This window comes from Arachis duranensis, unplaced genomic scaffold (assembly GCF_000817695.3).
Source record: "Arachis duranensis cultivar V14167 unplaced genomic scaffold, aradu.V14167.gnm2.J7QH unplaced_Scaffold_608113, whole genome shotgun sequence".
Classification (NCBI taxonomy): Eukaryota; Viridiplantae; Streptophyta; class Magnoliopsida; order Fabales; family Fabaceae; genus Arachis; species Arachis duranensis.
The window spans coordinates 1,280,883-1,287,042 of NW_026264987.1; the positions used below are offsets into that span (position 1 = coordinate 1,280,883).

Here is a 6,160-nt window from a genome sequence, read left to right on the forward strand (position 1 = left end):
CAATTGCTTCTACCCACTTAGATACATAGTCCACTGCCACCAGGATGTAAGTGTTTGAGTATGATGGTGGAAATGGACCCACACTACAAGAAAATAAGCTTTCTGCCACGCTTTAAAAGCGTACCGAAAAGTGCAAAAAAGCGTACCGATAGCTTTTCGCCACGCTTTTTGAGCTATCAGCACGCTTTTGAAAGGGTCACATCTGCCAGCGTGCCGATTGCTCTATCGCCACGCTTTTTTGGATCTATCGGCACGCTTTTTTTGTTGGCACGCTTTCATTTATTGCCACGCTTAAAAGCGTGGCTATAGGTCTTAATCTATAGGTACGCTTTAAAAGCGTACCTAAAAGTGTACATATCGCCACGCTTTTAAAACGTCCCAAAATGTATGTTTTGGGTACTCTTTAAAAGCGTGCCGATAGGGGCATATATGGGCACACTTTTTAAACGTGCCAATAGGATAAACATATGGCTATGCTCTAAAAGCGTGACTATTTATAACTACGAAAATATATGGCTACGCTTAGAAAACATGCCGATAAATTAGGATATGGGAATGCTTTTAAAGCGTGCCGGTTGCCAAGTTATGGCCACGCTTATTAAGCGTGCTTGTTGATCCCACAGTTATGATATAGCCACCCTTTTTAAGCGTACCCATAAGTTTGGTCAGAATTTTTTTTCATTAATCTTCCTAATATTTCGTGCAAAATGCATATATAATTTTAAAGTTATAGATCCAACTAAAATTATATATATTGAACTTAATCCAAGAAATATAAACTTTTCCATTAAAAAAGACATACATATAAAATTGTCACCACAAAAGTAGGCTTTGATTACAAAGTACCAAAAAGTGTAAAATCATAACAAGTAAATAAGAATTACAATTCCAACAAGTGTCACATATCTACTTCTTTTATATATTTAGTTACAAAATATCAAATTTCATGAGTAGTGTGATCATCCATTATGAACTCCATTGTTTTTATCACTGCCCTGTAGAATTTTAAATAATCTTGTGTTAGTACATGTTATAAAAGCAACTTCAATTAAGTCCAACAAATCCAATTCCAAATCCAAATTGATTAAACATGAAAATGGCAAGGCAACTTTAATTTTGTCCCACAACATTGCATACTCAACACAAAAGAAATAGTCCAAGACAGGTGGCAGTACCCTAAACCCTAGCAGTCAACTAGCACTGCAGAAACTAAATCCGTACCCTAGCAGCAATAGCAGTACCACAGCAGAAGCAAACCAAGACAGGTGGGAGCAGCAACAGCAGCGAAAACACAACTATTAAAAGCCTGTATTAAAAAAAATAGACTTAAATCAACACTAATAAGATTCAGTAGCATCCAAGCAAACACAAGATTCAGTTCAAGCAAACACAGTTTTCAATTTTACTGTTGTATATATTGATTAGTATATGACATGGCAAACAAAGATAGAAAAAAGTAAATACTAGTTTTGTGTAATGATATATGCAGGTTCTGTTTTTAAGAGTAAAAATTTGATAGTAAAAATCTTAAATTAAACCTCTAATTCATAAACATTTATTTTTTAAGTGTGTCACTTGATTAATGAGTTATTCTTATTTCAAAAAAAGAAAAAAATATATATTAAACGAAGAAAAGGTTTAGAGTTTAACAATCAGATGTATGTATTAGAGAGACACTAAACTCAAATTACCACTAAATCCAAGTACTTTAATCATTCGTGGGAATTAGTAACCTCTTGAGGCAAAAAAAGATTGTGAATATGATATTTAACAACTTCTTAATTACACATAGGACAGCCAAATCATGAAAGGAAGGGAACCGACCAGTAGTAGGCCACATCTCTTTGCTTTCCCATTAATTGAAAGAAAAAAAAACTCTTGAATCAAGAAAAAACCAATGGCTAGCTTCCACATCATGATAGATTATACATCTCTAATAGCTCTCACAAAACAATAACTATAGATTCCTCCAAAGCTTCATAGACCCAACACTTGTGAATAAATATTCTAACACTATAGACAAAACAAAAACAATGCTTCAAATCCCAAGTCCCAATCTACTGCAATTTCTTCCATGTAAGTCATTAGCCATTATTTGTTAGGCTGAAATCTCAAGCAGAAAAAAAAGCAAACTTTTTCAACAATGAGCAAACCAAAACCTCTTAAACCAACAGTGACTAAGCATGTAAGCCACCACCACCAGAAGCCTCAGAAAACAGAAAAATAACCCTCTTAGGCAGTGGTAAGAGGCTTATTGTCTTGTAAAAATGTCCAGGTCCAGCAGCAAAAGCCGCTGGAAAAACCACAGCCACAGAATCAGGAAAGTAGTAATAAACAAGCAGTAAAGAAGAAACAACAGGCACAAAGAATGCTTCAAGAGGAGTTTGAATTATATTGTAATAAAAGGTTTGAATAATACAAGAGTTTTTGTGTTAACCTCATTGTTTAAAATTTAAGAGAAGAGTCTTTTATAGAGCAATGATATGAGGAATAGATGCAAGTCTGCTCTTACCATTTTACTTTTTTTTAGGCTAAAAATAGAAAGAAATCACAATTAATCTCTTGCGTCGGGAAACATCATGTCAAGGAAAATGAGGATACAAAATACTGTTTATCGCCTATGCGAAAATGGAATAATACATATATATGTCTATATAGCATGAATCACATGCTCAGAGGAGGAAAAGGATCTATACATGAACAAAATTGAGAGCAAACAGCAACTCTTCATTATTATAAGGACATCAGAGCTCATCTTAACACAACATTTAATTTGCTTTGCACCTGAGCTCTTCATAATTATATCATTAACCCCAATTTTCAATCCCAGATCAGATCAGCCCAGATATATTTTCAATCCATTGGACATTTAAGAAAAAGCAACATTGACAATCCACATACATTTAAATGCAAGAGAAAAGGTTCACTAGAACTTTCAAAGAATTACCTCTTCTACAAGATCCCCAGCAATTCCTCTAACAAGTTCACACAGCTTGTTTTCAGTAAATGATTCATTGATCCAGAAACTTATGTCCTTGTAACAAGGAGGATACTGTAGAAAAAAAATAGAGAGAGAAAAGAATTTCTTAAGTAACAAAAGAATTTCTTAAGTAACATTTCTAAACAATAAAACTTCAAAAAGAAAATAGTTCAAACACCAGAAAACTATCAACATATTTAACTTACTTTCTTTTTTTCAAAGTTGTAACAAGATCTTTAGTTATATTACTGCTGCTCACATCTGACCAAGCATGCTTCCATTTGAACTTGTTATTATCCCAATATCAAGTTAACAAATTCAGTAGCAACAACATTTGCTAATAATGTCTGAAATGCAATAAAAATAATTGAAAACAGAATGGAGTCAGAAAATTTCAGTAAGGGAGAAAAATGTAAAAGGCAGGTTGAATATTGTCATTAATAGGCTCTCAGCAACTTACTCTGCCAGTTCCAAGAGGATCATACGGGAGAACGCTGGATCTCTTGCGTAATCCAGATGCAAAAAGATCTTTATGCAGTAGGGGCAACTAAAAATATGAAATTCAGAACAATTAGATATTCTGAAACTACAAACATAAACAGTATATCTGAGCTTGCCTATTATTTAACAAGATAAATACAACAATATATAAGAAACAAGCCTAAAAATGTTCTTAAACAAAAAAAATTATCAAAGTTGAATAAATTCTGTTTCAGACTCGGTTAAATCTAAATGCTGATCCGAGTTAAATTTAAATGCTGATCTGACTAATAGAATGAATGATGTAACTAACTCTTAATCTTTGTGTGTATTTTTAAAATAATTTTAACAATGTACAAGCCTCAATTCAATTTGACTAAATCCTAAACATTCAAACTTCGCTACGTCTCTCCCTATACACACCAGACTTGCGAGGACCTGTAACTCTCTCTCGATGTATCTCTCATTTGCTTATTATTTGGCAGGGTTGCTAACAGAATTGAAGGAGCTCAGTTTACATTCAGATTCAGTTGCAAAGTTATCAAAATTGATAAAATGAATAAATGATAAATAACAAATTCAGAACCAACACAGCACACTAACAAGTAAGAACTACAAATTATAAGAAGTAGCTATTAAAAACAAACTAAACTAACCCTAACATTTGATAGTTTCAGTATTTCAGTTTCAGATATTCAAATTCTTTAACAAAAAAAATAATTAAGTAACTAACAGTCTAAGTATCTAACACTAATTAAACTATTAAAGCATCAGTTTAATTTTTGATACATTATTAAGTTATTAAAGCATGTTTAATTTTTTTTTCCATCAAATTTCAATAACCAATTTCATCATTCATCACACCAGATGACTAGAAAACTTAAAAAACATTGAGAGCCTCAATTGAAACAGGAAATTCTGAATGGGTAGTTCCATACATTCTTCCAGATCCAAAGCAAAAAGAAAATTCATTCACACCAAACATTGTAGTTTCATATTAATATCAGGAACAAGAATATATAAACATAACCAGATTCAAAATCTAGAAATCAAATTGAAGTATAAAACCCAAATTCTGAAAAATAAAATAAAATCTGAAGAAAAACATGACATTGAACAACACTATGCCACAGGACGCATTATCAGTTTATCACTATCAAAATACATAACCAGAAAAACCTTGCTGAAAAATAAAAAAGAACGTTGCTGAAAAACCTCACCTCCACCAGAAAGCTTCAAGAAGATGAGAAGATGAGAGGTGAGCAGAACCGCGACAGAGAGGCGAGGAGCACCACGACCAGGGCTGGGTTCGAGAAGATGAGGTTGAGCAGAACCGCGATAGGGCGACCAGCACCGCGACAGACAGCGGCGAGCAGCACCGCCAGAGAGAGAGGCGACCAGGGCTGGGTTCGATCGCGAAGTGAAGCTGACGGCGCCTTAGGGTTCGAGAGGCGAGGAGATGAAGCCTGACTTTTAGGGTTTCATTGTTTTAGTTAGTGTATATTTTTTTGGTTTTTGGTGACTAGTGTTTAAGTTATTAGTGTATGTACTCGACCAAAAAAAATAAAAGTTATTAGTGTATGTGTGTTGTTCATTGTTTTAGTTAGTGTTTTTGTTAGTGTTTTTTTTTTTTTTTTTGGTGACTAGTGTTTAAGTTATTAGTGTGTGTTGTTGGGTAAAATTTGATAACTTACAAAAATATAGGTTAAGTGTGGGAAAAATAGGTGGGAAACTAAAATTTTAGGGGGAACTCTATCGGTACATTTTTTTATGGTGCCAAAATACACAATGTATAGTCACGCTTTTTAAGTGTGCCGGTTTCTTTCTACGGCCACGCTTGAAAAGCGTGGCAAAAAAAAGCGTGGCCAAATATCAAATCAGTGGCCACTCTCGTAAAAGCGTGCCGATTTCTCTTTATCGGTACGCTTTTCAAGCGTGGCAGTAAGAAAGCGTGGCCAAATTTTAAATAAGTGGCCACCCTTAAAAAAGCGTACCGATTTCCCTCTACGGGCACGCTTTTTAAGCGTGCCAAAAAAAAGCGTGGCCAAATGATAAATCAATGGCCACCCTCGCAAAAGCGTGCCCATAGATCACTTTTGGGCACGCTTTAAAAGCGTGGCAAGAAAAAAGGGTGCCGACAGGCCTTTTTTCTTGTAGTGCCATGAAGTCAATTCCCCATACATCAAACAATTCTATCTCTAATATCCCTTGTTGAGGCATGGCATATCCGTGAGGCAGGTTACCAGCTCTTTGGCAACTGTCACAGTTACGCACAAACTCTCGGGAATCTTTATAGAAAGTAGGCCAGTAGAAGCCACATTGGAGGACTTTAGTGGCTGTTCGCTCACTTCCAAAATGTCCTCCATACTGTGATCCATGGCAATGCCATAGGATCCTTTGTGCTTCTTCTCTGGGTACACATCTGCGGATCATTCCGTCTGCACATCTCTTAAAGAGATATGGCTCATCCCATAGGTAGTACTTGGCATCTGAAATTAATTTCTTTCTTTGCACTCTGCTGTACTCCTGGGGTACGAACCTCACAGCTTTATAGTTTGCAATATCTGCAAACCATGGAGCTACCTGAATGGCAAAGAGTTGCTCATCTGGAAAAGTCTCAGAAATCTCAGTAGAAGAGAGGGACGCCCCAGCTACTGGTTCTAATCGGGACAGATGATCAGCTACTTGGTTCTCCGTCCC

The 6,160-nt window shown here is 35.4% G+C and overlaps 1 long non-coding RNA gene across 2 annotated transcripts; it reads right to left on the reverse strand.

The window, feature by feature from the left end:
• Nucleotides 1–760: 760 nt before the first annotated feature.
• Nucleotides 761–4,999, reverse strand: LOC127744576 (uncharacterized). Of its 2 annotated transcripts, none has more exons than XR_008005507.1 (6): nucleotides 4,681–4,999; nucleotides 3,441–3,527; nucleotides 3,187–3,327; nucleotides 2,948–3,052; nucleotides 1,176–1,306; nucleotides 761–995 (listed from the first exon to the last, which is right to left on the reverse strand). It is a non-coding gene; the product is annotated as an uncharacterized LOC127744576 (long non-coding RNA). The 2 variants fall into 2 exon arrangements; XR_008005506.1 differs by having other exon boundaries at nucleotides 1,222–1,306; nucleotides 4,681–4,996.
• Nucleotides 5,000–6,160: the final 1,161 nt, after the last annotated feature.